The following is a 10,183-nucleotide window of genomic DNA, read 5'->3' on the forward strand; positions in this document are numbered from 1 at the left end:
GAAGACTCCTGAGAGACCTTGGACTGCAAGGAGATCAAACCAGTCAATCTTAAGGGAAATCAACTCTGAATATTTGTTGGAAGGACTGATGCTGAAGCTGAAACTCCAGTATTTTAGTCATCTGATGCAAAGAACTGACTCTTTGGAAAAGTCTGATGCTAGGAAAAATTCACGTCAGGAAAAGAAGGCGTCATAGGATGAGATGTCTGGATGGCATTACCCATGCAACGAACATGAACTTGGGCAAACTCCGGGAGATGGTGAGGGAGAGGGAGGCCTGGCGTGCTGCAGTCCATGGGGTCACAAAGAGTTGGACACGACTGGGCAACTGAACAACAACAAAACAGCAAATGAGGGGTACCAGGCGCTGCGCCACTTGCCACACAATTTAAAAGTGTCACAGGTAGGTGGGGTCAGGTTATCTCCCTGTAGTTATTTAGTCACTCAGTCGTGTCTGACTCTTTGCAACCTTATGGACTGCAGTACACCAGGCTTCCCTGTCCATCACCAACTCCTGGAGCTTGCTCAAACTCGTGTCCATTGAGACGATGATGCAATCCAACTATCTCATCCTCTGTCATCCCCTTCTCCTCCTGCCTTTAACCTTTCCCAGTGTCGGGGACTTTTTTGATGACTCAGCTATTCACATCAGGTGGCCAAAGTATTGGAGCTTCAGCTTCAACATCAGTCCTTCCAATAAATAGTCAGGACTGATTTCCTTTAGGATTGACTGGTTTGATCTCCTTGCAGTCCAAGGGACTCTCAAGAGTTTTCTCCAACACCTCAGTTCAAAAGCATCAATTCTTTGATGCTCATCCTTCTTTATGGTCCAACTCTCACACCCATATATGATTACAGGAAAAACTAAAGATTTGACTAGATGGACCTTTGTCAGCAATGTAATGTCTCTGCCTTTCAATATGTTGTCTAGGTTGGTCATAGCTTTTCTTCCAAGGAGCAAGCGTCTTTTAATTTCATGGCTGCAGTCACTATCTGCAGTGATTTTGGAGCTCCCCAAAATATATAGTCAGCCACTGTTTCCACTGTTTCCCCATCTATTTGCCATGAAGTGATGGGCCCAGATACCATGATCTTCATTTTTTGAATGTTGAGTTTTAAGCCAGCTTTTTCATTCTCCTCTTTCACTTTCAAGAGGCTCTTTAGTTCCTCTTCACTTTCTGCATAAGGGTGGTGTCATCTACATATCTGAGGTTATTGATATTTCTCATGGCAATCTTGATTCCAGCTTGCACTTCATCCAGCCCAGCATTTCTCAAGATGTACTATGCATATAAGTTAAATAAGCAGAGTGACAATATACAGCCTTTGAAGGAGTCTTTTGGGCGTAGAAAAGAAAACAACAGTTTCAAAGGCCCTTGCTGAATCATCTAACTTCAGAGAAAACAGAACTTTAGGTCCCACCCTGATGCTCCAGGCGGGTTGCATCTATCTAGGGCTTATCATCCCCTGTCCAGAAACCTTCCACCCCCCTACACCTGCCCAGAAGACTTATCACCCCCTGCCCAACTACAAATGCCATCTCAACTAAAGAATACCCAAAACATCCCGCCTGATTAACATTTCCCTTATCGCTTCCACAAACCTCCCTATAAATATGGAGCCTCCCTGATCCCTCTCCCGCTCAGCCTGGTCGTTAGGCCGACTGTCGCCCCTCCTTGCCTGAATAAAGGTAACCTACTTCTGTTGAGGTCGTCTTTCCTCTTTCTGCCTCAGCCGGAACTCTACCTTACATTCTTGGTGCCGGGAAGGGGCGAGGCACTCGGCTCACTCTCTCTCACTCCCTCCCTCTCATTGTTTTCCCTTTTCCCGGAGTCTGGGAGCGCGAACATCCTCCGAGCTCACTTTTCTGCCAGGGCTCAAGTTCCCCTTGGGGATGCCCAGTGCCTTCGTGAGCGGGGCAAGCCTTGTGCTAAGGCTTTATTGGTGCTTTGCGTACCCCCAGGCCTCGGCTCTATTCCCTCTCCCTCTCTCTCTCTCTGACGACCTCCAGAATAGGGAATTCTTGCCATTCGACTGTCCTACATGCAACACTCCACTCAAGCCGGCCCCTAGATTAAGGTAAGATCCGGACGGTGTTCTAGAGGCGCCCTAGAACTCAGTCCTCTCCGGTCCCGGGGACCCCAGCCCAGGGCCACTCTGTACCCGACAGTGGGGGACGCTCCACCTCGACACAGAGCTCTCTTCTCATAACTCCTGTTGCGACTACGGGGTGATGGTGACGACTCGAGCTCTCAGTAGGAGCCTCTGCTTGCCTTTCAATTATGGGGTCTGGCCAATCTGTCCCAAAAGATGCCCCTCTGACCTGTGTTCTCAAAAATCTCAAACCACTCTCACTCACTGAACTCAAAGCTAACAGCTTAAAACAACTCTGTACACAGATTTGGCCTCAATACCAATTAGACAATCAAGACCGCTGGCCTGAAGCCAGCACATTTGACTTTAACATTCTTCAAAATCTCACCAACTTCCTTAAACGGAATGGCAAGTGGTCGGAGGTCCCCTCTGCACAAGCCTTTTGGGCCCTTCGGAGCAGGCCCTCCCTATGCAAGGCCTGCTCCACCCACGAGGTCCTTCTATGCACATTGCCTCCCAAGCAAAAGGGCTCTTCTTCCTCAACTAACCACAGACCTCGACCTTCCGCAGTCGCAGTTCGACCCTGCGGACGAGCCCCCTCCCTACCAGCTACCCCGCTAACCTTCTCCTTCCCCTTCATCCAACTCACCTACTGGCCCGGAAACCTCTCCTGACTCCCCCTCCACCCGCTACCCCATCTCCCCGACTCCCCCTCCCCTCTTCCCTCCCCAACTGCCACACAGTTGGTATACAACTGGTCACATACCCAACACATGTTCCCCTGAGAGAGATGGCAGGACCAGAGGGCCCCACCAGAGTCCATGTGCCATTTTCATGTCAGATATGAGCCAGATAGAAGAAAAGTTAGGATCATTTTTCTGAAAATCCTGCCAGATACAGAAAAGAATTCCTGAGACCATCCCAGGCCTATAACCTCACATGGAGTGACGTATATTATATCCTAAATGCCACTCTCACCCCTGATGAAAAAGACCGTATCCGACAAGTGGCAAAAGCCCATGCCGATCACTTACATAACCAAGACCAGGATAGCCCAGTTGCTGATGAGGCGGTGCCTCAGTTAGATCCCCACTGGACTTACCAGCCCAGTGACACAGGTATCAGGAGACTCAATCATATGATTACCTGCATTCTAGAAGGAATGCAGAAAAATACTCATATCCATGTCAATTATGATAAAGTCAGAGAAACCATCCAAGGCGCAGACGAAAATCCAGCCTTATTCTTGGCATTACTCACAGAGGCAGTCCAGAAGTATACCAACCTAGATATCACCACCCCTGCTGGCTTACTCTACCTTCACATTCAATTCATCAGCCAGTCCGCCCCTGACATCAGACGCAAGCTTCGACAACTAGAAAAGGGCCCTGAGACCACCCCCCCAAGAGACCTTCTAGAAGTAGCCTTCAAGGTGTTCAATAATAGCGAGGAGGAGACTAAAAGAGAAAAAGAACGTGAGAGAAAAGCTGAATATGCCTTTTTGGTGGCAGCAATTAAGGGAAGAGATCAGGTTGGCCCAAGTCATCCCAGAATGGGGCTTAAGAACCGCCCCCTCTGACCCTGCTTCCGATGCAACCAGTCAGGACACTGAGCAAAGGCATGCCCAAACCCGCGGCCCCCCACAAAAGCATGCCCAACCTGTAGCCAGTGGGGACACTGGAAGATGCACTGTCCCCAGGGACACCCTGGCACCCCTGGGGAGGTCCCCACCTCCCAGACCTGGAGAGTGGAATGTCCACAGGGACACCCTGGCACCTCTGGGGAAATCCCCACTTCTCCCCAGAACCCCAGCCCAACCCTACGAGAGTTGTTCCAATGATGGGGCCCGGGTTCCAGCCCCCTGGCCCATGTCCCGAACACGAGCTTGGAACTTAGGGTAGACGGGGTAGTGGCTGGAAAAAAGACCTCTTTTATAGTAGACACTGGAGCCACTTTCTCGCTCTTAACTTCCTACTCTGGCCTAACTCAAGACTCAGACCTCACAATCAAGGGGGTCTCTGGAGTTTCCCTAAGGCCCAAAATCAGCCCTCCATTAATCTGTCAGTTTGGAAAATCGACCCTTATACACTCATTCCTCATAATGCCTCAGTGCCCAATGGCACTCCTAGGGAAAGTTTTATTGTCTAAATTAGGGGTCTTTATTACCATACCCCCCCTCGATACAGTCTCTATATTCTGCATGCAGATGGCACCTGGACTATCCCTATCCTTCACCCTGACCTTCCCTTGGATCTACCCACCTCAGACCCCCAAATCTGGGACACTGATCACCCATCCATAGCCAAACATCATCCCCCAGTCCACATTACCCTAAAAGACCCCTTGACTATAATCACCCAACAACAGTACTCTCTCACCCCGGAGACCCACAAGGGACTTAAGCCTATCATAGACCATCTTCTTCAAGCCTCTATCCTAATTCCTACCCATTCACCACACAACACCCCTATTCTGGCAGTAAGGGAGAGACCAAACTCTTGGAGACTGGTCCAGGATCTGCAAAAAGTCAATGAGGCCATCACATCGACATTCCCAGTAGTCCCTAACCCTTACACCCTTCTGTCTACCGTACCCCCGACTACACCCACTTCACGGTATTAAATCTCAAAGATGCCTTTTTCACCATCCCTCTCCACCCCCTCTCCCAACCCCTTTTCGCCTTCACCTGGCAAGACCCCGAGACTCACGTTTCCCAACAACTAACATGGACAGTTCTCCCCCAGGGGTTCAGAGACAGTCTCCACTTTTTTGGACAGACTTTACAAAAGGACCTACAGACACTCGACCTAGCCCCGAGTCATCTCCTCCAATACATAGATGATCTCCTCCTTTGTAGCCCAACCCAAAAACTCTGCCTCAAACATACTGCCAAACTCCTTGGGGCCCTGGGATCCTGGGGTTATCTGGTGTCCCAATCTAAGGCCCAAATAGCCCAGACAAACGTCACCTACCTGGGGCTCTCCATATCCCATCAACAAAAACTATTCCCCCAGATAGAATCCAGGCCTTAATTAACTGTCCACTTCCAAAAATGAAAAGGGAGCTCCTGTCTATCCTGGCCTCCTAAACTTTTTCCGTATCTGGATCCCTAACTTCTCCCTCCTTGCAAAGCCGCTGTATGAGGCAACTAAAGGATGTCTGGATGAGCCCCTCTTTAACCCCTCCTCACTGGCCAATCCTCTTTGCCAGCTCACCCAGAGCCTCCTCCAAGTGCCAACTCTCCACCTGCCAGACCACACCAGACCATTCTTTCTCTTTGCACATTCCAACCAAGGACAGGCCCTGGGACTGCTGTGTCAGCGGGCTGGAGACACCTGGGCTCCCATAGCCTATCTATGAAAACAGCTTGACATGGTGACCAAGGGGTGGCCTCCCTGTTATACAGGCCATGGCTGCTATCACAGCCCTCGTGCCAGAAGCAAATAAACTCTCTAACATGCCCCTTTAACAGTCTGTTCTCCACAAACCTTCTGAGAATTACTATCACATTGGGCTTTCCTCTCCCTTCCCCCTTCCAGGGTACAGGCCCTATATGCCTTTATCCTCGACCCTCAGCTCTCATTCTCCCCCTGCTCTCCCCTTAACCCTGCCAACTTATTACCCACGTCCTCTACAACAGACCCCCTCCTACATAGCTGCAGCCTAACAGTAGATCTTACCCAAAACCCCTTCCAACATTTAACAGATCAGCCCATCCTAGACCCAGACATCCCACACTGGTTTATTGATGGCAGTTCTCAAAAATCCCCACCCTTTGCAGCAGGATATGCCATCATCCAGGGGGATCTTTGTCACAATCACGGAACCCAGACAACTGAAGCTTCACCTCTGCCACTTCACACCACCTCCCAACAGGCAGAACTGATAGCTCTCACCAGAGCTTTAACTCTGGCTAAAAATCTAAGGGTTAACATCCACAAAGACTCCAAATATGCCTATAACATACTTCACTCAAACATCCTAATATGGAGAGAAAGAGGTTTCCTAACCCAAAAGGGATCCCCCATTATTAGTTCAGACCTGATCCACAAACTTCTAGAGGCAGCACTCTTACCAAACAAAGCCGCCATCCTCCACTGTAGGGGGCATCAAAAGGGAAGTCTCATATCAGCCTGCAACAATGCTGCAGACCAGAAGGCAAGAGATATAGTCCTGTCCCATCCTTCCCTCCAGTCCCCTGTCATCTTAGCTCTGACTCCACCCAACCCTCCCACCACCAGAGAAATCCTCTCTTATCTACATTCATTTTTTCATCCCTCATCCAAGACACTGCAACAGTTCCTCTGTAACCACTTCCCCATATCCAATGCTGACCAACAATATTTAGATAACCCTACCCGCTCCTGTCAAACATGTCAACATACTAACCCCAAATCCAACCTTAAACCAACATCGTTTCCAACCCATCAAATGCGAGGCAGCCTCCCAGCACAGGATTGGCAGATAGACTTTACTCATACGCCCCTGGTCTGGAGAGTCGGATACCTCCTGGTCCTTGTGGACACCTTTTTGGAATGGGTAGAAGCATTTCCCACTACAAATAAAAGAGCCCACACCGTGGCCCAAATCCTCCTCACAGAAATTATCCCCAGGTTTGGCCTGCCTTCATCCCTACAGTCTGATAATGGCCCGGAATTTACATCCAAGGTCACCCAACAACTTGTCCAATTCTTACAGATACCCTGGAAATTTCATATTCCATACCGTCCCCAGTCCTCAGGAAAGGTAGAAAGGATGAATAGAATAATCAAAGAAACCCTTACCAAACTAACCCTTGAAGTACACCTGGATTGGACTAAACTTTTGCCAGTTGTTATCCTCAGAATACGGGCTTTGCCCAGAAAGCCCCTGGGGCTGAGCCCCTTTGAGGTGATGTATGGAAGGCCCATGCTCCCTCCTGGACTCACCCCTGAACCTCCTCCCATACCAAGCTCCTTACTCTCCCCTCTGCTGGTGGAAGTCCGCAGTGCCCTCTGGAAATACGTCAACCACAACTTGCCTGCCCCTGACCCCTAAGCCCCCCTGCCCCCTTTGCAAATTGGGGACATGGTCTATCTGTCTGATAATCCCCAGGGTGATCTAACCCCAAAGTGGCAGGGACCATTCAAAATCATCCTCCTTACCCCAACTGCAGCTAAACTCGAGAAGGTCACCTCCTGGGTACACCTCTCTCGCCTAAAACGGGTCACCTCTGATCCTGCGCTGCCCTCCTTAACTGACCCCTATCAGGTCTCCCTCACAGGACCTACCTCCTTAAAATTCACCGGGTGAAAACCTCTGTCGACCGTCCAAGAAGACACTGAATGACCTAGACTCTCTCCAACCTACAACCGTTCCTGACCCAACTACTACAAGACCTCTGGACCAGCGCCCCGACAGGAACCTTCTTCAAAGACCAGACTACACTGGTGTCTCAACTGTGGCTCCAGGGAACCTTCTACAGCCTGACTCCAGACGAAATTGATTTCTTTACTCTCATTCTCTACATCATTCTACATCCTAATGAACACTGTTCCGCCTCAGATTCAAACCACCACCAACTTGGGGCCTTTTCCCCTCGCCCTGACTGGCTTCTCCCTGTCTCTCTAACTATAATAGCACTCTTAATCTTAGTCCTTGCTCTAGGCCTAGGAACTGTGTCCCCTCAGGACTGGCCACCTAGCCTTCATCTTTCCGTGGGTATCGCCTACGTTGCTGTGTTCTACACTCCTGGGTGCTATTTCCTCTGCACTGCCTAACTAACAGCCTGATAACTCCTCTGTTCCTCATCCTTGCTGCACTCCCCAGCCTTCTGGCTACTCCCTGCCCCTACTCTGACATTTATTCCTCTGTACATTCCTCATGTTATAATACAGCTCCAAAACCATGCACCATGAACCTTGGGGGCGGGAAGTCCAAATCCCTACTCATTGTTAAAGTACAAAAGAGAGGGAGTTTCGTGAATACCTGCCATAAGCCAAATGGAAGAAACATGTTTCTATCCTATTACCCACTGGGGGTACTCAGATGGGAGTGGGGTACTAGATCAAAATCAGGAAAAGAAACAAGAACAAGCCATAAAGAACATAATTTCCCAGTTACAGGCGACCCCTGAGCCTTATAAACGCCTAGACCTCCTTTCCCAATTACGGCCTCTCCTAAAACCTCCTTCTGGCAACCAACACCTTACCCGCCTTCTCAACTCTTCCTTCCAATTCTTCCAGTACACACAACACACATCCCAGTGTTGGATATGCATGTCACTGTCTCCCTCACTGCACACAGCAATTCCTTTACCTTCAACCTGGCTGTTACAGGGCAACTATACCTCCCCTCCCCAGTAAAAAACTACACAACTCATTGGGCCACTCTGACAGTGTCCTGCTCTCAGCCTCTTCAAACCTAACCTGTATTAACTACTCTAGTCCCAACTACACTGGTCTTACAAACTCCACTCCCTCCTTCTGTTCCACTTGGGTTCTCTGGAACAGCACAAATAATTGCATCAATCCGGAAATCTTCATTCTCTGTGGGACCTATGCATATTCATGTCTCCCCCTGGGCCCCCCTGGACCTTGCATCTTGGTCTTCCTGACCCCAGGCCTAACATTCCTCAAAGAAGAAGAGGTAGAACAAATAGTCTACCCGCAAGGGGAACTTTCCCACAGGAAAAGACGAGCTGTCATAGGCCCCCTCCTGATTGGGACTGGCATAGCAGCAGCCCTAGGCACAGGGATTGGAAGCATCTCGACCTCTGCCCATTTCTACTACAAGCAGTCCCAAGAACTTAATGAAGACACGGAGCAGGTAGTGGAGTCCTTTGTTTCAATCCAAAGACAAATTAACTAATTAGCTTCTGCGGCCCTACAAAATAGGCGAGCCCTGGACCTTCTCACCGCAGAAAAGGGAGGGACCTGCCTTTGAAATGGGCGTAGTTCAGAAAAGAGTCAAAGAACTTAGAGACAGAATTGAATGCCACAGAAAAGAGTTACAAAACCTTTACAGTCCCGAAAACCTGTTCCAACAGGTCCTCCCTTGGTTGCTCCCTTTCCTGGGACCACTGGTGCTTATCATTCTATTCCTCTTATTTGGACCCTGTCTCTTCAATCTCTTTCAAAAGTTTCTCCAAGAACGGATTCAGGCCATCTCTCAAGATCACTTCAAGACAATTCTTCTTCTTGAGAGCCTCACCCCAAGCTTAGAAAAAGGAGACCCTCGGCCCTAGGATGATCCTCCATTCCAGACCCAAAATCGTCGCCCCTATCCAGCAGGAAGTAGCCAGAGAGATACGGTGCCCTTTTTCCCATTTTTTAATGATTTCAGGGTCTGGAATGAAGGAGTCTTTTGGGCCTAGAAAAGAAAACAACAGTCTCAAAGGCCCTTGCTGAATCATCTAACTTCGGAGAAAACAAAACAGAACTTTAGGTCCCACCCTGATGCTCCAGGCCGGTTGCATCTATCTGGGACTTATCACCCCCTTTCCGGAAACCTTCCACCCTCTACACCTGCCCAGAAGACTTATCACTCCCTGCCCAACTACAAATGCCATCTCAACTAAAGAATACCCAAAACATCCCACCTGATTAATGTTTCCCTTATCGCTTCCACAAACCTCCCTATAAATATGGAGCCTCCCTGATCCCTCTCCATGCTCAGCCTGGTCATAGGCCGACTGTCACCCCTCCTTGCCTGAATAAAGGTAACCTACTTCTTTGAGGTCGTCTTTCCATTTTCTGCCTCGGCCTGAACTATACCTTACAGCCTTGACGTACGCCTTTCCCAATTTGGAACCAGTCCGTTGTTCCATGTCAGGTTCTGTCATTTCTTGACTTGCATACAGATTTCTCAGGAGGCAGGTCAGGTGGTCTGGTATTCCTGTTGTAGCCACGCGTTCCAGGAAACAAACTCACTCAGAAGGACAATGAAAATAGGGAGTGCAGTTTATTACACCAGTGGTCCCAAGGTAGAGTCTCCTCTTAGCCAATGACCCCAACCAGTTTTTTGTGAAAACCTTATATACCCTAAGTGTATGTGCACAAACCCACCTCCCCAAATTCCCTGACAATCAAGGTTAACCCATGATTCATAT

The 10,183-nt window shown here is 49.2% G+C and overlaps 1 long non-coding RNA gene across 1 annotated transcript; it reads left to right on the forward strand.

The window, feature by feature from the left end:
• Window positions 1-1,663: 1,663 nt before the first annotated feature.
• LOC113887681 lies at window positions 1,664-9,810 on the forward strand. Its single transcript, XR_003509797.1, has 2 exons — window positions 1,664-2,079; window positions 7,358-9,810. It is a non-coding gene; the product is annotated as an uncharacterized LOC113887681 (long non-coding RNA).
• The last annotated feature ends 373 nt before the right edge of the window (window positions 9,811-10,183 follow it).

This window comes from Bos indicus x Bos taurus, chromosome X, assembly GCF_003369695.1.
Source record: "Bos indicus x Bos taurus breed Angus x Brahman F1 hybrid chromosome X, Bos_hybrid_MaternalHap_v2.0, whole genome shotgun sequence".
Lineage (NCBI taxonomy): Eukaryota > Metazoa > Chordata > Mammalia > Artiodactyla > Bovidae > Bos > Bos indicus x Bos taurus.